Below are 27,218 nucleotides of genomic sequence, written 5' to 3' on the forward strand. Positions count from 1 at the left end.
CACTGGATTCCAGCACAGAGTGGTCAGCCCTGGTTCACATTATGGATTGAACATACACAATTCTTGTTCAATTCCCATGTGGCTCAGTGCCATGCGATTTGAGCCTTTGCACTTTGAGTGGCCTCAAACTGCACTGCATCGTACCACAAATCGTGCATGCACGGCTTCTGGAAACGTACTGCAATCGGACCGCATGGTGCATTTATACCAAGCGATCCGGTCCAGGCAAATGTACTGCGTTCACAACCTATGTTTAGGGTGTCGTTAACATCGACACCTTCTGCAGATCCCAACTGCAGTGTGTTCTGAATGAGGTCCAGGAGACGAGCAGAGATCGCAGGATTGTCGCACCGTGTTCTAGTGTGAACCGAGCCTGATGGATGGATGGATGGGTGGATGTCGGAGCCTGGACACAGTCATCTGCTAAGTGCATGCCCCGGTCATCCCAGCCACTGGAATCTGGAGGCCATTATGTAACTGGTCGTATGAAAGAGGGTCCCGGGTATGTTCACTTCACGTGTGGTGGGACGGCACTGGGGGGGTTATTCCAGCATAGTCCCACCGCATGGACAAGGCAAAACACCTGGCCTCCTAGGTGCCTGGTTCACACCCCTGTGTCAGAGACGGGTGCAGGCACAGTGCGCGGGGAAAAAAAAAAAACAAATACAGCATGGCACTTGAACTGTATGGGGTGTCTGTGTGACATCTCAATAAAGTTAATTTAAAAACAATGTAAACAGTGCAATGCACCAAGCTCTGTGCATCATCACTTCACATCACTCCCCTCTCCATGCCGCAAAAAAGATGCCTTCAACTCACCACACACAATACAACCTGATTGTACAATTTCCTTTAGATCTACCAAAAGTAGCAGTGCAAGGGCCTTCCTGGGAGGAAACAAATCGACTGGCTGGATCATCTAGGTGTTACATCTAACGTATGATTGTACAAAGATTGTATGGTCAGATTGTACCGTGTGTGTTGTCATCCTATGCTGACTGCAAAGATCCCATTACAAAGCAGTTCAAAATCAAACACTGAACTCGATATCTGAAAGAAACTATTTATTGAACGTCTGTCCTTTCCTCCTGAGGAGTGAGAGGACGGGTCCTGAGCAGGAGGAATCCCACCAGATGAACAAAACATCAATATTTCCTGGACTGTACAGAAGTGACAACCCTGAGAGTGTATCCTGCGTGTGCCGACATGGGGATCTATATTCCTGACAGTCATGTGACAAGAGCCGGGGGTAGTATATGACGGAGCAAAGTCCATGTGACAACACAGCTCACACGGGACGTCACTGAGGACCGGCCGCCGTCTATCCGTGTGACATGGGGACAGGATGGGGACGGGGGGGCCCGTCTTCTATCAGTGTGACATGGGGACAGGATGGGGACGGGGGGGCTGTCTTCTATCCGTGTGACATGGGGACAGGATGGGGACGGGGGGGCTGTCTTCTATCCGTGTGACATGGGGACAGGATGGGGACGGGGGGGCCTGTCTTCTATCCGTGTGACATGGGGACAGGATGGGGACGGGGGGGCTGTCTTCTATCCGTGTGACATGGGGACAGGATGGGGACGGGGGGGCCCGTCTTCTATCAGTGTGATATGGGGACAGGATGGGGACGGGGGGGCTGTCTTCTATCCGTGTGACATGGGGACAGGATGGTGACGGGGGGGCCCGTCTTCTATCCGTGTGACATGGGGACAGGATGGGGACGGGGGGGCCCGTCTTCTATCCGTGTGACATGGGGACAGGATGGGGACGGGGGGGCTGTCTTCTATCCGTGTGACATGGGGACAGGGGGGCCTGTCTTCTATCCGTGTGACATGGGGACAGGATGGGGACGGGGGGCCTGTCTTCTATCCGTGTGACATGGGGACAGGATGGGGACGGGGGGGCCCGTCTTCTATCCGTGTGACATGGGGACAGGATGGGGACGGGGGGGCCCGTCTTCTATCCGTGTGACATGGGGACAGGATGGGGACGGGGGGGCCCGTCTTCTATCCATGTGACATGGGGACAGGATGGGGACGGGGGGGGCCGTCTTCTATCCGTGTGACATGGGGACAGGATGGGGACGGGGGGGCCGTCTTCTATCCATGTGACATAAGGACGGGGGGCCACGGTATTAGAAGGAGCGAAAACATTCCACAATGTCACGGAGCACACAACTACTGGGGGGCCACCAGGCCCTATAATAGACTGCATGCTGGACACCCCACTCCAACAGATCACACTGGGAGCATGCTGAGACCTGGAGTCCCACAACGAATATAGAAACACATCACACTGTGCATATCTGGACACACCAACCAAAGTCTGTCGGAGCACAGCATACACTTCCAGACCCCCGACCGGTCCTCGTACCCCACCCCCGACCGGTCCTCATAACTTTTCCTTATAGCTCTTTGTACCTGTTCATACAATTCTTCGTATCTCCAATCAGCAAGTATATCAGAGTCTGCCTGCACACCAAACCACAGCCCGGCGTCCACTCTGCAAGAGAATAGCTGCCAAAATCCTTTACGGTGTCACCATACGATGCTTGGTCTGTAAATTGGTCGGTCTGTACAGTGTCATTACATAATGGTCGGTCCGTATGGTGTCACCATACGAAACGTGGTCTGTACGGGTCACCATACAATGCACGGTCTGTACGATGTCACCGCTTGGTTTGTACGGTGTCACCATACGATGCACGGTCTGTACGGTGTCACCATACGATGCTCGGTCTGTACGGTGTCACCATACGATGCTCGGTCTGTACGGTGTCACCGCTTGGTTTGTACTGTGTCACGATACGATGCTCGGTCTGTACGGTGTCATTACAAGATGCTTGGTCTGCACGGTGTCATTACACCATGGTCGGTCTGCACGGTGTCATTACACAATGGTCGGTCCCTACAGTGTCACCGTGCGATGGTCGGTCCCTACGGTGTCACCGTGCGATGGTCGGTCCCTACGGTGTCACCGTGCGATGGTCGGTCCCTACGGTGTCACCGTGCGATGGTCGGTCCCTACGGTGTCACCGTGCGATGGTCGGTCCCTACGGTGTCACCGTGCGATGGTCGGTCCCTACGGTGTCACCGTGAGATGGTCGGTCCCTACGGTGTCACCGTGAGATGGTCGGTCCCTACGGTGTCACCGTGAGATGGTCGGTCCCTACGGTGTCACCGTGAGATGGTCGGTCCGTACGATGTCACCGTGAGATTTTCGGTCCGTACGGTGTCACCGTGAGATGGTCGGTCCGTATGTTGGTACCGTGCGATGGTCGGTCCGTATGTTGGTACCGTGCGATGGTCGGTCCCTACGGTGTCACCGTGAGACGGTCGGTCCCTACGGTGTCACCGTGCGATGGTCAGTCCGTACGATGTCACCGTGAGATTTTCGGTCCGTACGGTGTCACCGTGAGATGGTCGGTCCGTATGTTGGTACCGTGCGATGGTCGGTCCGTACGGTGTCACCGTGCGATGGTCGGTCCGTACGGTGTCACCGTACGGTCCCGGCAGTCGTAGTGTAGAAGTGATCACAGGTCCGGAGTCGGGTGGAAAGTTTCCCTCACACTCCGTAGAGGAGGTGGCCGGGCCGGGTGTTGAGGATAGGAGGGCTCACTCACCCGCAGTGACGGTTGTGTCCCGGGCTCCCCCGCTCCGTCCCCGGGCTCGGTGTCCTCACACAGGGAAGACCAGACAACTTAGTTACTGAAGATTCCGTCCATCTGGAGGAAGAAGGGGGCGGGGCGAAGCAGGCCTCACTCATCACTTCCCAGGCTGGCGGGGGGCGGAGACCGGGCGTGTCCTCCCCTCACACAGGCGTGTCCTTCCCTCATAGAGCGCGCTGTGACGGGTGTGGTGATCACTTCATAGAACATACTTACACCGTACGGAGTGTGCTGGCCGCCTTCCAGAATCTCCTCACTGACGGGATCCTGGGCGCCGTACACTGACAGCACCAATGTCCTGGCTCAGAGCTCTATATACACATCCTACAATCTGCTGTACGGAATATGTGACCCCGACATTTTATATATTCCTGCTGTACAGAATACGTGACCCCGACACTTCATATATTCCTGCTGTACAGAATACGTGACTCTGACACTTCATATGTTCCCGCTGTACGGAATACGTGACCCCGACACTTCATATGTTCCCGCTGTAGGGAATACAAGACCCTGACACTTCGTACGTTCCTGCCGTACGGAATACGAGACCCCGACACTTCATACGTTCCCGCCGTACGGAATACATGACCCCGACACTTTATATATTCCCGCTGTATAGAATACGAGACCCCGACACTTTATATATTCCCGCTGTATGGAATACGTGACCCCAACACTTCGTATGTTCCCGCTGTACGGAATACGAGACCCCGACACTTCATACGTTCCCGCCGTACGGAATACATGACCCCGACACTTTATATATTCCCGCTGTATAGAATACGAGACCCCGACACTTTATATATTCCCGCTGTATGGAATACGTGACCCCAACACTTCGTATGTTCCCGCTGTACGGAATACGAGACCCCGACACTTAGTACGTTCCCGCCGTACGGAATACGTGACCCCGACACTTTATATATTCCCGCTGTATGGAATACGTGACCCCGACACTTCGTATGTTCCCACTGTACGGAATACGTGACCCCGACACTTTGTACGTTCCCGCTGTACGGAATACGTGACCCCGACACTTTATATATTCCCGCCGTATAGAATACGAGACCCCGACACTTTGTATGTTCCCGCCGTATGGAATACGAGACCCCGACACTTCATACGTTCCCGCCGTACGGAATACGTGACCCCGACACTTTATATATTCCCGCTGTATAGAATACGAGACCCCGACACTTTATATATTCCCGCTGTATGGAATACGTGACCCCAACACTTCGTATGTTCCCGCTGTACGGAATACGAGACCCCGACACTTCGTACATTCCCGCCGTACGGAATACGTGACCCCGACACTTTATATATTCCCGCTGTATGGAATACGTGACCCCGACACTTCGTATGTTCCCGCTGTACGGAATACGAGACCCCGACACTTAGTACGTTCCCGCCGTACGGAATACGTGACCCCGACACTTTATATATTCCCGCTGTATGGAATACGTGACCCCGACACTTCGTATGTTCCCACTGTACGGAATACGTGACCCCGACACTTTGTACGTTCCCGCTGTACGGAATACGTGACCCCGACACTTTATATATTCCCGCCGTATAGAATACGAGACCCCGACACTTTGTATGTTCCCGCCGTATGGAATACGAGACCCCGACACTTCATACGTTCCCGCCGTACGGAATACGTGACCCCGACACTTTATATATTCCCGCCGTATAGAATACGAGACCCCGACACTTTGTATGTTCCCGCCGTATGGAATACGAGACCCCGACACTTCATACGTTCCCGCCGTACGGAATACGTGACCCCGACCCTTTATACATTCCCGCTGTATAGAATACGAGACCCCGACACTTTATATATTCCCGCTGTATGGAATACGTGACCCCAACACTTCGTATGTTCCCGCTGTACGGAATACGAGACCCCGACACTTCGTACATTCCCGCCGTACGGAATACGTGACCCCGACACTTTATATATTCCCGCTGTATGGAATACGTGACCCCGACACTTCGTATGTTCCCGCTGTACGGAATACGTGACCCCGACACTTTGTACGTTCCCGCTGTACGGAATACGTGACCCCGACACTTTGTATATTCCCGCCGTATAGAATACGAGACCCCGACACTTTGTATGTTCCCGCCGTATGGAATACGTGACCCCGACACTTCGTACGTTCCCGCCGTACGGAATACGTGACCCCGACACTTCGTACGTTCCCGCCGTACGGAATACGTGACCCCGACACTTCGTACGTTCCCGCCGTACGGAATACGTGACCCCGACACTTCGTACGTTCCCACCGTACGGAATACGTGACCCCGACACTTTGTACGTTCCCGCCGTACGGAATATACGTGACCCCGACACTTCGTACATTCCCGCCGTACGGAATACGAGACCCCGACACTTCGGACGTTCCCGCCGTACGGAATACGTGACCCCGACACTTCGGACGTTCCCGCCGTACGGAATACGAGACCCCGACACTTCGTACGCTCCCGCCGTACGGAATACGAGACCCCGACACTTCATACGTTCCCGCCGTACGGAATACATGACCCTGACACTTTATATATTCCCGCTGTATAGAATACGTGACCCCGACACTTCGTACGTTCCCGCCGTACGGAATACGTGACCCCGACACTTTATATATTCCCGTTGTATAGAATACGTGACCCCGACACTTTATATATTCCCGGTGTATAGAATACGTGACCCCGACACTTTATATATTCCCGCTGTATAGAATACGTGACCCCGACACTTTATATATTCCCGCCGTACGGAATACGAGACCCCGACACTTCGTACGTTTCCGCCGTACGGAATACGTGACCCCGACACTTCATATGTTCCTGCTGTACCATGCACTTGTATGAAAAATATCCTCTTCTTTGTATGAAATTCCTGGTGATTCCCCGTTACGGCGGTAACATGATCAGGAAAGGTCCCAATCGAAAGAGTACCGGACATGTGTGCTGGGGGCGCGCACTCTCAGCACGTATGTTTTTCTTAATTGCACACAAATGTGCGGCCGCTCGCTGTCTAGGCCCAGATGCCAGGAAGACACACATTTGTGTGCAGCCAGTGTGAAGAGGTTAGCCACCTGCCTACAGGGCACTTCCACCCCCTTCCTGCCCAGGCCAGTTTTCAGCTTTCAGCACTGTCACACTTTGAATGACAATTGCGCGGTCATGCAACACTGTACCCATATGAAATGTTTATCATTTTTTTGAGACAGATAGAGCTTTCTTTTGGTGGTATTTAATCACATCTGGGTTTTTTATTTTTTGCTAAACAAACCAAAAACAACTGAAAATTTTGAAAAAAAAAAGTTTTTTCCTAGTTTCTGTTATAAAATTTTGTAAAGTGATTTTTTTCCTTCACTGATGTGCGCTAATGAGGCTGTAGTGATGGGCACGGATAGGCTGCACTGAAGGGCACTGATGAGGAGGCACTGGTAGGTGGCACTGATGGGCATTGACAGGCATCACTGATGGGCACTGAAAGGCAGCACTTATATATGGAACTGATAGGTGGCACTGACTGGCACTGTTAGACAGCACTGATAGGCAGCACTGACGGGCACTGATAGGCGGCACTGACTGGCACTGATAGGCAGCTCAGATGGGCACTGATGTGGCATTGATGTGCACTGGTAGGCACTGATAGCCACTGGCAGGTGGCATTGATGGGCAATGACAGGCGGCACTGCTGGGGCTACACTGATCATCAGGGCACACTGATCATCAGTGCCCTGATGATCAGTGTACATGTCCGCTCTGAGTAATGCCAATTACCGTCTCTCCTCTCCTCACGAGCTGTCAGCGTGACAGCTTGTGAGGAGAGAAATGCCGATAACCGGCATTTCCTTATTTACATGCAATCAGCTGTGATTTGGACACAGCTGATCACATGACAGAGCCGACGTCTTTGGCTCTTTCCGTTGATCGGTGGTTGAGTGGGAAGATTTCTTCCCAGAAGGAGAGAACCGCCTTGCGCCCGTCATTTCCTTATATGGTGGGCGGGAGGCGGTTAAATAAGAACTCTGGGATAGGCAAAAAAATCACCCATTAGTTCACCCCCCCCCCTCCCCCTACACAAAACACTACACAGTTAATACATCTGTGAAGTTGCTTACTATTTAAGAGAAAAGTCTAATTGATTTTCATGACCTCATATCTGTAATTCAAAAGATAACAGCATCTGCTTTGCCAGGGAGGAGGAGTAAAAGCCGGGATTACATCATATCCTCTCTGTAGAGAAAGGAAACTACAGTTCCCATCAACCACTGGGAATGGTAGTGAATGTGGGCGGGTATACTAGGCCTGTAAGTGTCTGAGAGTCTCGTCTGCTCACCACTGCAAGTGGGGCTGAATGACATCACTGCTTCCTGGAGAAAGAACTACAGAAGGGATGTGCCAAGACCAGTGGCTGGGGAAACAAAAGGCATAGCAGCCACTGGTCTTACAAACAGGAAACCAAAGAGAATGGTTTGATCTGAAAATGAACAGGCTATTTCAGAGCAACTACTGTTGAATCAGAAGAGAGACGACATATTCAATGAAAGTAGGAAGTCAGCAACAAGGACATGTAAAGAAGTTTTTGCATGGAGTTCTGCTTTAATGATCAAACGTGTCCTGACAATTTCCCCACCCCCACAGCTACTCTCTATGAAGATCAGTGGTCTGCTGTTTTTCTTCCCCCTCCAGCTTTCTAAGACCCATATGCATCAGAGAACAGACATCATGTGATAACTTACAAAAAAAAAAGTATTTAAATTTATAATGTTTTTTATATCTATGCAGAAATGATTTACAAGGTGAGGGTTCACATATACTTCCACTTTCCCAGAACCATGAACTATGAGGACCTATCCCCACCATCTATGGTAATGGTACAGTACAGGACACAGGCTGAGTGTTCGAACACATTGGGTCATAGGCTCTTATTTCCAGGTAATTGGACACCGGCAAAGCTTTAGAGGACATATCTCCATAACCCTACACTACTCTGAGTCCTTAGGTGATGGACCTCTTCTACCTTAGACAGAATTCAATCTTTGCTTAACTACCTTATTTTTTTTTTACTTTAAATTCTTTAATCTTCAAATTCTTCAATCAACTCCTCACTTTCTAATATCACAATTAGAAGCAGTGTATCCAGATCGATGCAACCTCAGGAAAATCTTGGGGGTCATACTCAGACACTATGGGGATGGCCTGTAATGTTGCTTTGTTTGGAATGAATTCATTTATACAGTATAAGCTCTTCAAACTGGAAACTAAAATTCATCCACTCGGAGCTCAGCCTCAGGTGGATGACTAGGTGTATAATCACACTACTGGTCACACAATTTATAAACCACCACTTCCGACTAGAGCTGTTTTACGGTACTCTGGCACTCTCACCCTTTCTCCACAAGGATTCCTCTAAAGGACAGTCTGTACCCAGGTTGCTGCATTTTCCTTCCAGACATGCTTACCCTATATTCTGCGCCGTACTCCACAAGTACCCCAGAGAGGAATACCCTCAGTCATAGCTATGGTGGAACACAAGTGAAAGGGAGTCAAGGCTAAACCTCAGCAAACATTGGCTCTGCTGAAGTCGCACACAACTCTCAACCTTAGAGTTATGATGCACCGGAGCAAGAACTGATTTTAACACAGGTACACAACACCTGTCAAAAGCAGAATTTCCTACATCTATTCCACAACTCCTCAAACAGCCAACAGCCTAAATGCAGCCATCTTTGTTCAGGGCTACAAAACACCAAATCCCTTCTTCAACACCTCAGTCAAATCCCGATATGCCTGTCCAAGACAGGGCAAACACGGCAGGGAATGAGGACGATATAGAAACAGTGTTGAAGGAGGCTGCAGAAGATTATTCTCCCCCACACTCTTTTACACCTAAAGCTTCACAGAATATGCTTGATATTGCGGACAAGCTACTGCTGCTGTGGCCAAAAACCTTGGCATTGGAGAAGCCGATTCCCCTGTCACCATGCCCCTTGGGTAAAAATAAACCTGTAAAATCCATAAAGACATTCCCCATTCATGAACAAATAGAATGGTCAATCTAAGACAACTGGGTCGGTCCAGAAAAGATTTTAAATCCTCCAAAAATCTTTACCAAACTCTATCCAGTGGAAAAAGTTTACTAAAATGTGGTTTGTTTCTGTAGTTGATCCTGCATCCTCAGATCTGGACATCTCACCGTACCAACAGAGGATATTCCTTCATTCAAAGATTCAGATGATCCTATAGGGGCTTTTTACTCTCGCAGGCCCAGCCCTACAACCAGCTATTATTACTATTTCAGTATTAACCCAGACAAGGGTAATGAACAAACAAGAGGATATTGTATTCCACCACTGAATTTTAATAGAGCAATTACAAGGACTAACTCCTGCTTTACTTTTCTGTGTGGATTACATAGAACATGTCAGGAAAGAGATTTCCAGAATGGCTCCCCATTCACATGCACAGAATCTTATGGTGCAAAGCCTGGACAGCTGAAGCTGCCGGCAAAAAGTGCCTCATACATGTGTCCTTGCAATACTTTTAATATAAGGGCATTTACCTGTCCAGAATCCAGTGATGTCCTCACCCTGAGCTGATTCTTCAATTGGTTTCGGGTGCTGGCTCCAGCATCTTCAGTAAGGGAAACTTCCCCTTTTGGGTGGAGTTTTGCTTTAACTAATTCATCAAAGAGGTCACAGGAGAAAAGGTTCTACCTCCACAGTGGAAGATTCCAAAATGCACTTCCTCAGGAGCCTCTACTTCCTAAAAACGTAGAACACCTAACTGCTCTAACCAGGCTTCAGCTCCAAAACTCAAGTTTAGCCTTTCTTTTTCAGTGCAAGACTTGGCTCACAAAGCCCACCAAGACTTCCCTAAAGCCCTCTTCCCAATTAAAGGGTCGCACTCACTCCAAAAAGTGGGGGATGTCTGTTACAGTTTGCAGACTGTGTCACAGATGTCCTAGACCTGTGGGTTCAATTGCTGTCTTCAAAAGTGTAACAAAAGTAGAATTCAAAACTCCACCCCCCTCACGATTTTCTTCTCTCAGATAAACTAAAAACTGACCAAGAACAGTCAGAATGCCCTGAACTATCTCTTGTTTCAGGAAATGTGCCAGCAGCGCTATAATACAGGTTCAAAGGATTCTATTCAAACCTGTTCATGGTATTGAAGCCAAACAGAGGTATTTGTCCTACTCTGAAATTAAAATTCCTCGACACATACCTCATGGACATGGAGGGATTACCTGGCATCTGTAGATATTGAAGTTGCCCATCTGCATATAACCATCTATTCACCTCATTGGCGCTTTCCGTGCTTTGCAGTTGCTGACATTTCCAGTTTATTGCATTGCCCTTCTAGCCTATCCTCCTTACTCCCCTTTCAGAAGTTAGGGCATCCAAGTCACAGGTTATCTAGATGACCTTCCCCTGAAAGACTCATCTCCTTTACAGTGGTCTACAAATCTCCACAGGGCTTTTCAGATGCTCCAGGTCTTCGGCTGTGTGATTAATTTCCAGAAATCTGCTCTACAACCTTCCCTTCACCTGTTATACTTGAGTCTGGTCCTCGACACATTCCAAGCAAAGGTTTTCCATCCAGAAAAGAAAAATTTCCCTGAGCCCATGGTCGAGGTTTGAGATCAAAGAAACATCCCACAATGAGACTTTCCATGAGAGTTCTAGGCCTTATGGTAGCCTCCTTCAAAGCTATACCATTCACTCAATTGCATTTGAGACTTCTCAAACGCATCTTGTCGACCCTTAACAAAATTCTCCGTCTCTCAACCCACCCATGCTCTTGTCCAACCAAGCTAGGAGCAAAGTTCGGTTAGCAGGTTAGGTGAAGTCCACAAACCCCAAACATAGTGGCAAACTGCTATTGAAGTCTATGGGAGGTGAAACTTGTATTTTCTTTTTCTGGCAGTTTTCTAGTCTTGAGAAAGTAGTAGCACAGCATGGTCAAAATGTTGTGTTCTGTGTTCCTGTCTGCAGGTTAGACGGACTGCACTGTGCACCGCAGTAGAGCATAACTAAGCTCCTAAACATGTCCCTCCCACTCTCTCACTCTGAATTACATAAAGCCTAAATCACAATAAATTCAGCTACTAACACTAGTTTCATTTATAATTACACGTATCATTTTAATGAACACAGATAAGTTTAAAAACTGGTTGCCTAAAGTTTAAATAGTAAATAAGGGGCTACAAAGCTACATGGATAGGTTTATCACTGTACCAAGTGAGTTAAAAGCTTATAAAAAGTACATATATTACAGCTGCATGCTTTTCAATTTGGTTTATAAGCACATTTCAATCAAAAATCAACACAAAAAAACTGATCCAGAAAGAAATGGTTTCAAAAATGAAAGCAATCCATCGCTCAAGTGAACGCTGACTCGAATGATAATTAGAAGTCACATATCGTTTAGCTGAAATTCAGAGGTGGGAGACCTAGCAGGGGGAAGAACTCACTCTGCATTAATAACTCGTAGAAACAAATGTGAAGACAGCTGTTTTCAAGGACAGTTGGCCTGCGATGCTCAGTGTAAGAGTGGAATAGAAATCAGAACTTGTGACTATGACCACAGCTGCCATGTATTATGCACTAAAATCCAAGTGTAATTAAATAACCCTTTCATTTCAGCACAGGCACAACCGTGATATAGATTACATATAAACAGATGTAGCTGAAAAAATGAAAAAAAAAGTTGCTGCACTACACAGTGACCATTCTCCCTTCAAAAAAATTGAATACTCTGCTGCATAAATTCAGTAGGGTGTTGGATAAAAAAAAAACATATTCATTCTGGCCTGTGCTGGCTCAATAGCATCATGCAGCTACTTCAGATTCTTGGCCACACATTCTTATTCCAAGTCATCCCCAAAGTGCTCTATTGGACTGAGATCTGGGGCTTGTGCAGGCTTCATGGAAAAAATCAGCATTTTTGGTCAGTAATTTACACGCATATGAGCATATATAATAATGAATTTTCCCTAAGAATATATTGTGCACGCATATGCACGGTAATACGTTAAATATGCGCAAAATATACGGTAAATATGCGCAAAACAGATGCCTGAAATTACGTTAACAAAAAAGCAGATGCTCAAACATCAGTACCGTGTGCAAGAGGTCTAATACATTGAAGCCATGTTCATGGAGCTAGTATAGATCAACCAAGAGAAGGAGGCCAGAAGTTTGGACTTTAGAGGCACTGAAACAATAGCCATTAAAATGGTTTCTTTATTTGAATGTACACAATTACGCAACAGTACATAAAACACATCTGCTAATAATGTAAGACCCCCATTGGGGGTGAATCAGGTGTCAAAAACCATAGTGACTCAACGTTTCACGAGAATATTGCCAGAAACATGTTGAGTCACTATAGTTTTTGACACCTGATTCATGTTCCTTAACCGGGATACAGTATATTTGGATCAAGATTTTATGTACGAGATTTGTAACTGCAAAGAATGTACCACTCCAATGGGGTCTTAGATTCTTAGCAGATGTGTTTTATGTACTGTTGCGTAATTGTTTTTTAATGAATACTGTTGCAGTGCCTCTAAAGTCCAAACTTCTGGCCTCCTTCCCTTGGTTGATGTATACTACCTTTATTAGGACATGGCACTTGTGAGCCTTTTTCATATCCCCACAGTCACTACTCTGTTGGGTACTGTTCACTTTCCATGTTCATGGAGCTAGTTTGAGATAATTCCTGCTCTGTGACACGGCACAACACCCTGCAGGAAGGAACCACTTGAAAATGGTTATCTGTTGCCATAAAGGGGTGCACGTGGAATTCAACAATATTGTGGCATTGAAATGATGCACATTAGAAAATGGTTATCTTCTGCCATAAAGGGGTGCACACAGCATTCAACAACATTGTGACACTGAAATGATGCACATTAGGCATTAAAGTGAACCCAAACATTGTTTGAACTAGGCAATTTAATGTGGAACTTTATGTAGAAAACAAAAACGGGTGAACAGGCAGGATTTTTAATGCTTTGTCTCTTCTACATTAAAATGACCTACCTGCCTGTCCACCCATGTACAGTGAATTGCAAATGCACAGTTCACTGTTGAAATTCAGCAATGCCGAAGCGTGGGAGTGACATCATATTGGCCCAACATGTGTTGAACACCTATCTGCCTTTTATTGTCTGTTCCCCTGATAGGGAGAGTCACTCTCTCCATTTGTCCTGCTTACTGTTGTCCCCAAAATATATTAATTCAAAATATTCAGAATATTCACAATTTTGGCCTGTCACTAGAACAGTAATAGAGGAGATATCTTCCAATAGTCACACTTGTTCTGGTGACCCTGGTGACAGTCAGGGACTTTTAACTTTGTAGGGGTTTCATTTCAATTCCTATTTTGGTTGAGATAGGAAGTGATGGGAAACTTCTGCAATGAGGCACAGAAAAAAAGCTGACAGGGGTTCTAACCCCTTACTCTATCCACAATGAAAATAAAAACAAGCTTTGTCATTGGTTCTACTTTAACCGCTTCTAGACTGCCCTATACCAGAAATACTGTTACAGAGCGGCACAAATGTGAAAAATCACATATATATATACAGTACATGTTTTTGGATTAATGGGTAGGGAGCATGGAAATTCGCGGCCGCGGATGTCAATCACTGGGTCCTGGCCGGTGATTACTCGCAGGCGCACGGTGATTACCGAGGATCTCCGACAGGGAGGACTGTTTTGTTTGCTAACAGTTCTCCTCCCTGTCAGCTCGGAAATCACGGGGCGCTGGCAAGTAATCACACAGACAACGCCCCCTAGTAAAACACTCCCTGCATACAGTTAACTCTTGGATTTTTTTTATAATAGAAAGAAAGAAAAACTTTTTTTTTAAATTTTTTGCTCTTTTTTCGTTTATAGTATAAAAAATGAAAAACCCAATGGTGATTAAATACCACCAAAAGAAAGCTCTATTTATGTGAAAAAAATTATAAAAATTTCTTGCCGGTACAAATATTGGCCTGGGCAGGAAGGGGGTAAAAGTACCAGGTAGGCAAGTGGTTAAAAAAGAACTTAAAGCTTAACCCAGGATAAACAAATGTATCTAAATAAAAGAGTCGTGTGTATTCTTCCTTGAATCGTATTGTGCTTTGTGTATTTCTCCCAGATCTGTGCAGTAATTCAGTGTGAAACATTGCCTCTGTGCAGGGTCTTCCTGTAATAAAGACCTATCACTGATGTTCACTCCTTGTGTGTGGTCTCGGCCCCTCCTGTAGTTTTCTGCAGGCAGCCTGTAGTGGGTGGAGCTTGATGGATCAGCTGATGATGTCACTGCTACTTTTACAACATAACATCTGAGCTTTTAAAGGCATTTGGTGCATGTAAAGTGGATTTATATTCTTCCTGGCTGTTGAATATATTTAAATGCAAATGGTGTTCAGCTTAAAGCGGAGTTCCACCTGAAAAAAAAAACATAAAAGTCAGCAGCTACAAAAACTGTAGCTGCTGACTTTTAAAATACAGCCACTTACCTGTCCCTCGGTCCAGCGGTGGTGAGTTTCACCCGATGTCTGCCTCCCTGCATCTGCAGTGTGGGCACCTCGGCTGTGACAGCTTGCGGCTTCACAGCTGGTTGCCCACTGCGCATGTGAATGGCACCCTAGGCTTCTGGGACCTGTCACGTGTCCCAGAAGACTACGGGGTGGGAGGACAACTTCAACTTCTGATCGCCTAGGCGATCGCAGCAGAAGTGGGAGTGGGTACCTGTAAAATTCGGGTACCCACTACCCCCCCCTCCACTCTCCAAAGGTGCCAATCCTTAATGGGGAGCGGAGGACAAAGGCTTAACCCGGAACTTTCCCTTTTGGGTGGAGTTCCGCTTTAACTCCTATATTCAGCTGAACCTCACTGCTGGCATAGCACATTTAATAATACATTGCTTCAGATGCAATATGTGTTGATGATGGGATCTATGGCTAATGAATGCAATGTCTAGAGTACATAATATTTGGCCTGAGGTCCCCTATGTGTTTGTAGACAGACTCTTGATGACTAGGGTATGTTTCCCTATTAAACAGGAATACAGACGGGGAGCTAAATTTGCACTCTAAATAAAGAGTCCTTCCTGGTCAGGATTAAGCAGTCTAAGCTCCAATGTCCTAGTAACAAAACAAATAATATTTATGAATGACTTTCCTCATCGCAGTGGAGTATCTGTACTGACAGATGGCTAGCTTGGTATGAAGTACATGCAGATGGCGATAAAGCAGCTGTCCTGTATATAGTGGAAGATGTTTATTCCAAAATAAGGATCTGGTTTCATATCCCTTCTCCATTTTAATCAATGCGAAATCAGGAACGTGAACATCAATTTAGGGATAAACATAAAGGGTTACAATGTAAATGGCAGCTCCAGCCAAAGAGCTAAATGCACAGTTGAAACATATACATAAAACTATTTCACCTGTCAGAAGACTCAATAGCTGATACACAGCTGCAGAGCACAAGGAGCGTGACTACACTCTATGGAGCCTTCAGTTTGTGAAGTTTGTGTCACTGCCCCGCCTCCTACAAAGCATCCTTTCCTTAGCCACACCCACTCTGGGCACTTCTCCAGGAAGCCTGATTTCACCTCAATTATAGCAACTTAGTTTAAAGGCAAGCCTGTGCTTTGCCCATTCAGAGCCTGCACTTGCAGGTTTGTGTAAGCTCCGAATGGACCCTCTGTCTATCCTCAATGTGACAGCGCTAGGCTCATCACCAGGCAGCAGTCCTGCCACAGGAAAAAGGGAGTAAATCACATTCTCATCCATATCTTTACAGTGGTTGTAAACCTTAGATATGTATTGGTCTCAATAACAGCACTAAGTGTTATTTCTGTCTGCTACCTTGTTTGTTCTGCTATCAGCATGAAACATTCTGACACGTTTTCCTGACACCAAGAGAAAAATGGTGACAGGGGAGGGACTTCCAGCAGATTGACAGCCTCTGCTCTGTTACTGTGAGCTGTGTAAAAGGGTTGTTTCCCATCACGCCAATCAGCTCCCCTCACTGAGCTCTGATTTCAGCTCTATAATTTTAGCACTTTAAAAGGATGTAGAGAAGAGAAGACAGCAGATAGACAGGCAGGGGCAGACTGACAACTCATGGGGCCCCCGGGCAATAGGGGATCATGGGGCCCCTGTGTCCTTGCCCAAACTCAAAAAAGCCTATGAAAAAGGTAACAGGGGCATCTCATGGGGCCCCCTACTGACCCCGGGCCCTCGGGCAGTGCCCGAGTTTCCAAATGGTCAGTCCGCCCCTGTAGACAGGTAAATCCCATGCAGGAGGATTTGTTTCATCTCTGTGTATCATCTGTGTCTCTGGGTATATGTAACCACTTTAAGTACCAGGAAGTTTCTTTGCCCTGGGCTACTGAGTGCAGGAATGAAAGAAAATAAGTATGATGGGAGCATCAAACCAAACCTGTTGCTATGCACAGAATAGCTTTAAACAAAAAAAAAATAATTATTCAAAATTGTTAACAAAAAGAACTTTACAATAAAAAAGAAAAACATAATTTCTCCTTGGTTTCTCTTATATTTAATGCCTTTCAGTGAACACATTACATACTGTATTAGATTAAGAAAATTATAAAATTCAGCTATCATTGTTTGGGTCCATTTTATTCCCTTTTATTAGGTTTATACATTTTAAAATGATATTTTAGATTTTATTTATTTTTAAAAAATATGTAATATATAAATCATTGTTTACAAATAAACATTTTATAACAAAGGATTTTCAGAGCATAATGGGTTAGCTAAAGAGGCAGTTTATTAGTGGATGATTGCCTTCTGGCTTGCTCTGTCAGGCTGAAACTTCAGAAGGAGCTGTCTGATAAGGGATAAGTCACTGTGATGAGTTACACCTTTTATTTATTTATTTTTTTATATATACCTAATTACAAGGCAACTGAATATGTATAACAAATAAATCATGAGCTAAAACAAACAGCACATAAAATAACTCATGCAAATTAGTAGATTGATTCTAAGTATTTGGTATTCCCAAAGAAAAATCCCCAGATAAAGCTGGTTCGCTGGGCATGTGAACTCTTTCCGAATATTTTCTAAAATATGAGCTGCCTTTTGAACTGTTTTGAAGGGTCCAACTCCCGTGCTGTCGTCTTTACCCTTGCTTTTTTCCTAGTGAGACAGTGATGTAGAACAATCATACATCTGACCTAAATGCTTAATCTGGGTCAGCTACTAAGAGTGAGGCAAGAATATAGATAACCCTAAAGCAAGCACCTCCAAAAACAAGTCATCCATGGATGGTTCCATATCTCCAGTCTGGTAGGTGGACTATACCTTTATGCATTTTGTGTATAACAAACGTCCAGGTAAACAGTCCATAGTGATACATATCTGTCTGACTCTATATGCCTACAGTTCTATTTTTACTGTGAAAATTAATACGTATTTTTTTTCATTAGTTCTTTGTAAATTAATGGAGACAATAGCACAAGTGACACTACAAACACGTGTTAATAAAGTACAAATTTATGTATGAAACAATATATTTTAATATTAATTTTATTCTCCAAGAAAAAAAAAATCAAATAGAACCATTTTCTTGGATAATTTTTGGATGCTGTCTCAAAAGCATGTTTAATAATCTATTAATAATAATTAAGCACCTTGAAGAGGGGTTGAGGTACAGGATTCTTGGAGCTAAAAATAACGAGGTCCTCCTCTGATGGCCTCTGATCCAAGCTGTAACAAATTCAATTGCAGATTGCTACTTTAAATGCTAGAAACATCAATATGAGAAATAGGTTCCTGTGTTCTAATTACGTTGATGAATCATGAGCACTTTCTCCCAAAGAGACCATCGTGCAGATCAGAAAATTGGAAAGACTTGGGCTATAATTCCAGCTAGGATGACTCTTCTGAATTCAGTTCATCCAAAAGCAATCAGAGATTTAAATGCTCTTAACAGTTTTCGAAGACTGTCAAAGGTGTCATTGGCGCACGCTCATTTTCTCCTGATGGCTGTGTGACTGTAGGCATGCAGTGTCTTTTAACTGTCCTTATCTAGATATGACATAATGACCTGCTGCTGCCATCTCCATACTGTGTCAGAAAGAAACCTCAATCCAATGCCATGTTATATAGTATATAAAGTATAGATGTAACTATAATTGTGACAATTCCTACCATCAGAACCATGTGACGATCTTGGGCATAAAAAAGTGACATAAAGAGTTTTAAAGTCTGACGATATTGGCCAATATATAGACATCAGAAGAAAGTGAAATGCAAAGAACTATAGGATCTTTTAGTTCTTAAAGTGAACCTTTAGAGAGAAAAAATAGATAAGCATGTTGCTGCACAGCAGGCGCCATAAGATGATCAATCATACCATTACCTTCTTAACAGTAATACAATGTGCCATTGGGGTCCCCTAAATTTCAAATAGAAGATTAAGCAAACTTCCCTATCCCCTATGTGCCATTGTTTAAGCTTGCTGACAGGCTGCTCAGACATGACGAACTATAGGAAGGAGGGAGGGTGTACATGGGTGTGCTATAACTGTAAATACTAGATAATTGCAGGGCAGCAGCTTCAAGGTAATGGTAATGATCTTAGTTTTTTATGGTACCAACTATGCAATATCATGCCTTGTCTTTTTTCTTTCTTTTTTTTTTTAAAACAGGTTTCTTTTAAAAAGAAAATACTAGGCATGTATAGACCAGGTCAGGACAAATCTCATCCAGAACTAGGAACCAACTTTAAGAACTAGGAGCTAGTACTACATAACCTGTAAATGACTATGTAGGCTGTTAAAAGATACATAGCTAAAGGCTAAGTTCAGCTTTTTACAAAAACAAACCGATGCAGGGAAAGTGCCTCTGGCTTTAAATGCACTGTGTTGTTTGTTGAAATATAGTTAGATGCAGATGTCATACCTGTAGGCCATTTCTGTTCCTGATGCAGCCTCAGGGCTCATCGGCGTTTGGAAAACTCTTCTGAATGATGGAAACTAACTGCTGGAAAACATAGGTTAAAAAACGTCAGTTTAGCCACGTTTGCATACTGTGTTAATGCACGTTTACGTTTAGAAGCGTTTTTAAAAGAAAACCTCAGGAGACCTTCCCAAATGCCCAGAATGCACTGAAAAATAGTAAATTATTACTATTATACAGTATTTATATAGCGCCAAAAAGTTTGCTCAGCGCTGTACATTATAGTGGGAGACAGTACACGAGACAATACAGTAACAATACAATACACGAGGGGTTCGAGGGCCCTGCTCCTTGGAGCTTACAATCTAGGAGTGAGGGGATAGTGGTACAGGAGGAAATGGCTGTGGGGGATGGAGTGGTAGGAGTGGAGGAGATCGGCAGTTAGGTGAGGGCAGGGTAGGCTTCCCTGAAGAGATGGGTTTTCAGGGTGCGCATAGTAAATAATTAACTATTTCAGACATTTTGAGAGAAATAGAGCAGAAGCAGAGAGAGCAGTATGTGTTGAGATGACCTGTCTTTTCTGGTTGTATTCACTATGGATCCCATCATGAGCATAGAGCAGCACGTTCAACCATTTTTTCCTTCACGCAAAACCTGGAACTGATTGCGCATTTGAATACATGGAAAACGCTTTGCATGCATTTCTGATGATGAAAAAAGGATAGCATCTGGACATGGAACAGTTAAAAAAGGATTCTAAACGCAAACGCTTATAAACGCAGTTAAGCGTGCTTACAAGCGTTTACACGTTTACAAGCATTTGGCGTTTGAAACGCCGGTAAAATCTACTCCAGAATGCAAGCTTGGTGCGTTAAAAAAACGACTGTAAACTCAAGTGCCTGTAAATGACTGTAAACGACTATGTGTACATAGACATATAGGAAAACATTAGGGAGAGTTCAGGGGCTGCTGAAAAAAACACTGAACAGCTCCTGAACATCAGTTTAGGAGGTGCAGTGTACATGAACCCTTACATCCTTGGTTAATTACAGGACATGGCAGCTGTTGGTGCTTTCTCCAAGCATTGGAAGAGCAAACAAGCTTCCCGTTTCAAAAAATCCACATGTGCAATGCATGCTCTCTCTTCACCTACCCCAGTCTGTCTCTCACCATGCCTGCTGTCAATACAGTCACATTATCTGCCACCCCCTCACGCATTTCAGGACCAGCCTTATTGCAACACACCTTTGCACATTATCCTCCTAGATTGTAAGCTCTATTGAGCAGGGCCCTCTGTTTCCTCTTGTACCAAATTGTATTGTTACTGTAACATTTACCTTCATTTTGTAAAGCGCTGCTCAAACTGTTGGCACTATATAAATCCTGTATAATAATAATAAAAATAATAATAATTATCCAGCATCAGCTTCCTGGGAATTTGGTTACATGACGCCTCACACCTGTAAAAGAAGTTGGCACTGATATTGCAAGACACCTTTTCACATTATCCTCCTAGATTGTAAGCTCTATTGAGCAGGGCCCTCTGTTTCCTCTTGTACCAAATTGTATTGTAACTGTAATGTCTACCTTCATTTTGTAAAGTGATGCTCAAATTGTTGGCGCTATATAAATCCTGTATAATAATAATATTAAAAATAATAATTATCCAGCATCAGCTTCCTGGGAATTTGGTTACATGACGCCTCACACCTGTAAAAGAAGTTGGCACTGAAATATGTTCATCTGCCAGGCACTGATTGCAGGTCTATGCAGAGAAAGCAGGTAGCTATTTAATGCCAACACATGCCAATGACTGTGGATCCCACTCTTATCGATATCAAAACTGTGAAGTATCTCCACTCAAGGCCCTGGGTGTCATAACCTGCTACAACTGAGGCATATTGGATGCTTTTTCAATAAAGGATTAATGGCGGAGAGGGCTGAGTGCTGGTGAATGCTGTATCTGTCATATGCCCCAGAAGGGTTGTACTGTGCAATGTATCCAGGGTGTGAAGCATATTGGAAAGTTGAGCCATGTATGGCTTTATTTGTTCACCAACCCAACATATCTTATATCATAGCACTGCTCGATTTTCTTCTCTCAGCTTGCAGGGATCACTAACAACATGAATGGAGGAATCTCCACTTCTGGCTATTGTATGCAGACAGCCACAGCACTCATGACTGCCTGAATATATGTCCCTGCCAAACAATGAATGCATCTGAAAGGATGCAGTCACTGGTCAGCCAAAAAATTTCCACCTAGGTCCTAGCTCAATATTTAAAATACAACTTCACCTCTACAGAGAAAATAAAAAATGCACATAATTTTGCAGGAAAAAGAAAATGTGCAACAATTTTTTTTTCCTACTGAAGCCATCAAACGATAGTACCTCTCCGTCCAGCTTTCTGCCTGAACTGCTGTACTGAATTACAATTAGCAACCTGGAGGAAGAGTGAATGGACTATGTTTCCGCTGATCAGAGCGCTCATAGTCAATTGAGAAGTACAAGTCTGTCTGCCAAAGTGGCAGTTGGGACTTGTAGTTTATTCATTCACAGATGTCTGTAAATGAATGACGCAGCTGCTGCACATTCGTGTTGATTTTAAATGTGACAGCGGCTGCATGGGAGAGGACCCCCCCACCCACTGTTACAGGGAAAAGGAGTCGGAGAGAGAGGAGGGTAGGAACTGGAGCATCACACATCCTAAATGCAGATGTAACATGCTCCTAAGCCCTAGTTTACACCAGTGCGACTTGTCATGTGACTTACTTGACAGTTCAAAGTCGCATGACAAATCGCTCCCCATTTGCAACAATAGAACACTTCAACTTTGAAAAAGGTTTCTGCACTATTTCTGTGCAATTTCTTTGCAAATTGCATTGGCACCTGTTAAATGAAGTTGCAGATATATCAGCAAGCCCCGCACATGAAATCGCACTGATAGTTGACCTTCAGTTTGCTTAGAAGTAATGCGACTTCAAAGCTGCACAGGCATGAACCAGAGCTTAAGGGGAACTTATCCTTTAAATCATCTTTTGTAGAGCCAAGTGGTGCTGGTAGGGCCACTCATGCCTTGAATTTCAGGTGATTCGGTAGGCCGTCTATGGGGGACGTAACACAATATTTATCATCCAAGGAAACGAGATACAACCTTCAGGTACATTTATGCTATAGAATCCAGCACATTCAGTTTTCAGCAGATATTTCTAGAAATATGAGTATAAACAAAACTCTTGGAGTTTTTGTGAAATAGGTGTAAGGCAAATATGTAAACTCTCCTAGCACAGCACTAGGCAGCATGGAAATTATCTCTCAAAACCTGAAGGGCCATTTCAGACCCTTGCAATGCATTAATGCACGCTTGTTAGCATGTTGTATTTTGCATATTAATATGCTCTGCGTTAAGGCAGCCCATTCATGTAGGGCCCTTCAGACCTTCATAAAATGTTGCAGTGCATTACCAATCACACATAATATGCATTACCAAACATAAGTTGTATTATTGTAAGCAGCTCATTTATTTAGAATGGACGGATAATGTACTGCAACAGAGTTAAAACTAGATTTGCATCTATTTTTCTGGTAGCAAAGAAATTTTTATTGAATAGGTCAACAGAGCATGGGAACATAAGTGATACATAATTAAACAGTTGTTCAAAAGAAAAAAATAATGTACAGATTCATAAGAACAAGTATGACCCACGCAGGGGTCCATGTAACAGAGTTCAGCTTAATGTTTGGTCGTCTAGAGAATAATAATGTGAGGATACGCCGAGCTCACGACCAAAAGTATAGTGAAACCTGGTAGTCTACAGTAAGTATCCACTGTAGAGTCATAGAACCTGACCGCCAGGATGTCTCCCATCAATATCACATCATTAGCTCACCCCGGGGGAAAAAAAAAGGGGGGGGGGGGAGGTGAGAGTCAATTCCGTAATCTTTAGAAAGAAATTAAGAAGGATGGGGGAGCGTGATGTTCGACGATGCCATGGGGGCCATGGCCCTAGTAAAAAAAATGGTTGAGAAAAAAAAAGGGTAGACTAGGAGAAGAAGAGGAATTCACCAAAGAGAAACGCAAGAGCAAGTCGACCCCAAGAAGGGGAGTAGGGGGAGCATTACACTGTAAGTTAGAGATTGGTCAATCTCGTGGTGAAGTGGGAGACAGGGTGATAGTCCAATCAGGGTTGCCAGATAGAAAGAAACTTGTCATGGCTATCTGCCAATACTGCTGTTAGTTTTATGTTGACTACATCTATTTTTCAATGCAGTGCACCACAACACATGGATAGTTTGTTGTCACCTACTGTGCTTGTGTGTTGTGGTGTACGTAAAGTGCAAATGCCTAGGAATAGAACCAGACCTGCATCTTTTATTTGACGCAATACTCCACAATACCGAGCATGTGCTGAAGCTGGTGCATTGTCCCCAACTGTGCTTGTACATTGGGTGTCATTCTAAATAAATGGCAATGAAACCCGCTGCACAAAATGCTTGTTCTTAATGGGCATGTGGCAAGTGCAGTAAAAAGATTACCAGTCCTTAGATGTGATGGCTATATGAGATTTCTTTTTTAGGCTCTCTTTCTCTTCTTTTCACTACTTGCTCTTCTGCAAGTGTAACAGTTCGTGTGTTGAGACAAACCATTAACCAATGACCGGGGTGCTTACAATAATTAGCCTTTATTTATTCATATAAAACCTTTACCCCCCCAAAAAAAAAGTTCCTGTAACTGCTTGTGTAACTTCACTGTCAGGTGAAGTTTGGCTTCAATTTATTAGTATATCTAAATCTGCTAATGCAAAGGTCTCCAAACTTTCTAAAAAAAAATCTTTCAGGCTATAGGGTGGCCAGACTGTTGCCTGTGGGAGTAGAAAATGCCCCGGTGTCAGTGGGAGTAAACAATGCCCCATTCTTGGTGTCAGTGGGAGGAATAGTGCCCCATCAATGGTGTCAGTGGGAGGAATAGTGCCCCATCAATGGTGTCAGGGGGAGGAAAAGTACCCCGAGGGCCAGATAAAGGCAGGCAAAAGGCCACATCTGACCTCCAGGCCGCAGTTTGGAGACCACTGTACTAGTACATTAACATTCCCCCCCCCCAGACTGCCAATGCTGCTGTCCAAAAGTGCCCTTGTGCTCCTTCATCCAGAGTGGGGGCACCATAATACAGGTGATATGTGTTACTGGCCAGATCACCAAGTGAAAAACAGAGTTGGAAAAAAGCCTAAAAAATAAAACTAATGCAGCCACTGTATCTAATGATTGGTAAGTGGCAATATAATCCATTTTCAGTTTTGGGTTTTATATTGCTTGAATCCAAACCTGAAGCCTTACATGACCCAAATATTATTCTGGCCAATGAAATGAATTAACGCTCTATGCTGTAAATGTACTAGACACTTTTACAAGCGTCAGGAGTTTTTTCTGCCAAAACGCTGCTGCCAAGAGGAGGAGCGTTTGTAAAACGTCCGTGGTGCATGAGGCTTAATAGAGATGATATAGATAAGTTAGACATGAGGTTCAGGAAACACCAACCACAAACATAATAAAATCTCTGTTGAAGTTCAGCAGTCATCTGTTGCTGTTTCCTATTGAAATAGTGTAAGCTACAAACGTGATGAGCGGATGAGTCAGGCATTATAAATAGCCAGTACTGTATAAGCATCCTCTTACTTTCCAACATGTGCCAAAAAGCTGGAGTCACTAATATTGGCAGCACTACATCTATTCCTAGAACCACAGCATTCAAAGGTTATGATATCGCATATAAAATTCAATATACACATGTACACAAGTTTATAAGCAGTAGAGGTTAATATTTTAGTGGAACTAACAGTACATTGCCAAGTCTACGTGAATGAATTCCTAATGTCGCTATACAAAGCAAAATTGTTTTTAAAAAAACTGCAGCTTTTACAATTGAAAAGCATTCTGGGAGCTCCAGGAAAGTGACTGTGCCTAGGCAGAGAGGTAAAATCTTTGACAAGGATGTCATCTGTCTGTCCTCGCCTATCCTAGTGGTCATAGAAACCTGTAAATCTGTAACTGTAGCACATTACAAGTTGATAAGTCACCTAAAAATATATTCTCTATGGTCCATAAGGCAGAACTTCACCCAAAAGGAGATGTTCTGCTCTTCGTTCCCCTCTGCCATAGTTGGATTTTTTTTTGGGGGGGCAGTGGGTGCTTCGTTTTGGTAGATATTCACTACCACTTCTGCTCAGATGTCCTAGGCAAACCTTCTGTGTGCAACAACCCAACATCCCCCCAATACGCACCTGAGCCCCTTCTGGATCCAGTGATGTGCACAAGAGCCGCAGCTCTCGTGGGAATCTTACCTCCTGACTGATTGAGACAGCAGCGGGAGCCATTGGCTCCTACTACTATCAATCACAGCCAGTGAGCCAAGGAGGAGAAAGTGGGGCTGAAGGCCATGCTCTGTGTGTAAATGGATACGCAGAGCAGCAGCTCGGCAGCCCCCGTGGCAAATGGCTTGCTCTGGGAGCACTCGGCAGAAGGGAGGGGCTAGGAGCACCAAAGGGGGACCTGAAAAGAGGAGGACTGGGGATGCTGTGTGCAAAACTACTCCACAGAACAGGTAAGTATAACATGTTAGTTATTTTAAAAAAATTGCCTTTAATATCACTCTAAGGGGCACTGATACCCCATAGGTCCAATAACCAACCTGCACACTACATCTCTACTCCTTTGTTAAATCTCATACAAATGTCCTGCCTTTAATTTGTCCATAGTTATGAAATCTATACAAAGTAAAAAATCAACATTTTTTGAATACAAATACATGTTGGCTTGTAATAACTTGCAAGGGCCACCACACAGCCAGCAAGTGATTACTAAAGCCAAGGAAGGTTGTTGTGTAACCACCTTACCAACCGCTCGGTGTCTGCCGCCTCTCTGTCAATTCATTTATTGGCTTCCACCCACCCAACAAATAAAATTCTAAATATTCAACGTACAAAGTCATCCACAGCTCTGTCCCAGCTACATCACTAACATTGTCTTAAAATATCACATAAACCATTGTCTTCACTCCTCTCAAGACCTCCCTGCTATCTAGGTCCCTCATCACCTTCTCCCTCCAGCACTTCACTAAAGTCAGTCTCATCCTCTGGAAATGGAAGGCCTCCATGATAAAGGAGGTGGGGCCTCAGAGATGTGTTGCGGCCCACCCACCTGTCACGAACCTCTGTCAGCTCTTTACTTGCTCCATCAACTCATTCCTACCCACAGTAACTACATTTTTGTTTCAATTGCCCCTGCCTCTTCGGTTGGAAGCTTTCATGAGCAGGGCGCTCTTAACGCCTTCACTCTGCACTGTATTGTACCTGTACTGTCTACCTTTATTTTGTAAAGCACTGTGAAAACTGTTAGTGCTATACAAATTCTGTATATAATGCCTGCTGATTGGATAATGAAGGAGTAGTAGCACACCATTAAGTCATCATCTATGCTCACTCTGCTCTCTCCCCCATCAGCATGTATACATGAAGCAGAGTCTGACTGGCTAACAGAGCTGCCCCTCCTTAACCCAGAGAGCTGCAGTGCTGGGAATCCAGGCATGGCTCCAA

The 27,218-nt window shown here is 44.7% G+C and overlaps 1 protein-coding gene across 8 annotated transcripts in view; it reads right to left on the minus strand.

The window, feature by feature from the left end:
- The window catches only part of SGMS1 (sphingomyelin synthase 1), a 395,851-nt gene that overhangs the window by 99,829 nt on the left and 268,804 nt on the right, over positions 1–27,218 (minus strand). For 3 of the 8 annotated variants that reach the window (XM_089683134.1, XM_089683132.1, XM_089683133.1), the window contains exon 5: positions 19,631–19,711. The gene's annotated coding sequence lies outside the window, so the exon portion shown is untranslated. Of the gene's footprint in view, positions 1–2,423; positions 2,506–3,625; positions 3,743–19,630; positions 19,712–27,218 lie in introns of those variants that run through there. The other 5 variants (XM_089683136.1, XM_089683135.1, XM_089683138.1 and 2 more) reach the window with 4 other exon arrangements.

Source organism: Staurois parvus, unplaced genomic scaffold, assembly GCF_062004578.1.
Source record: "Staurois parvus isolate SC_StPar_1 unplaced genomic scaffold, SC_StPar_1.0 ptg000303l, whole genome shotgun sequence".
Taxonomy (NCBI): Eukaryota; Metazoa; Chordata; class Amphibia; order Anura; family Ranidae; genus Staurois; species Staurois parvus.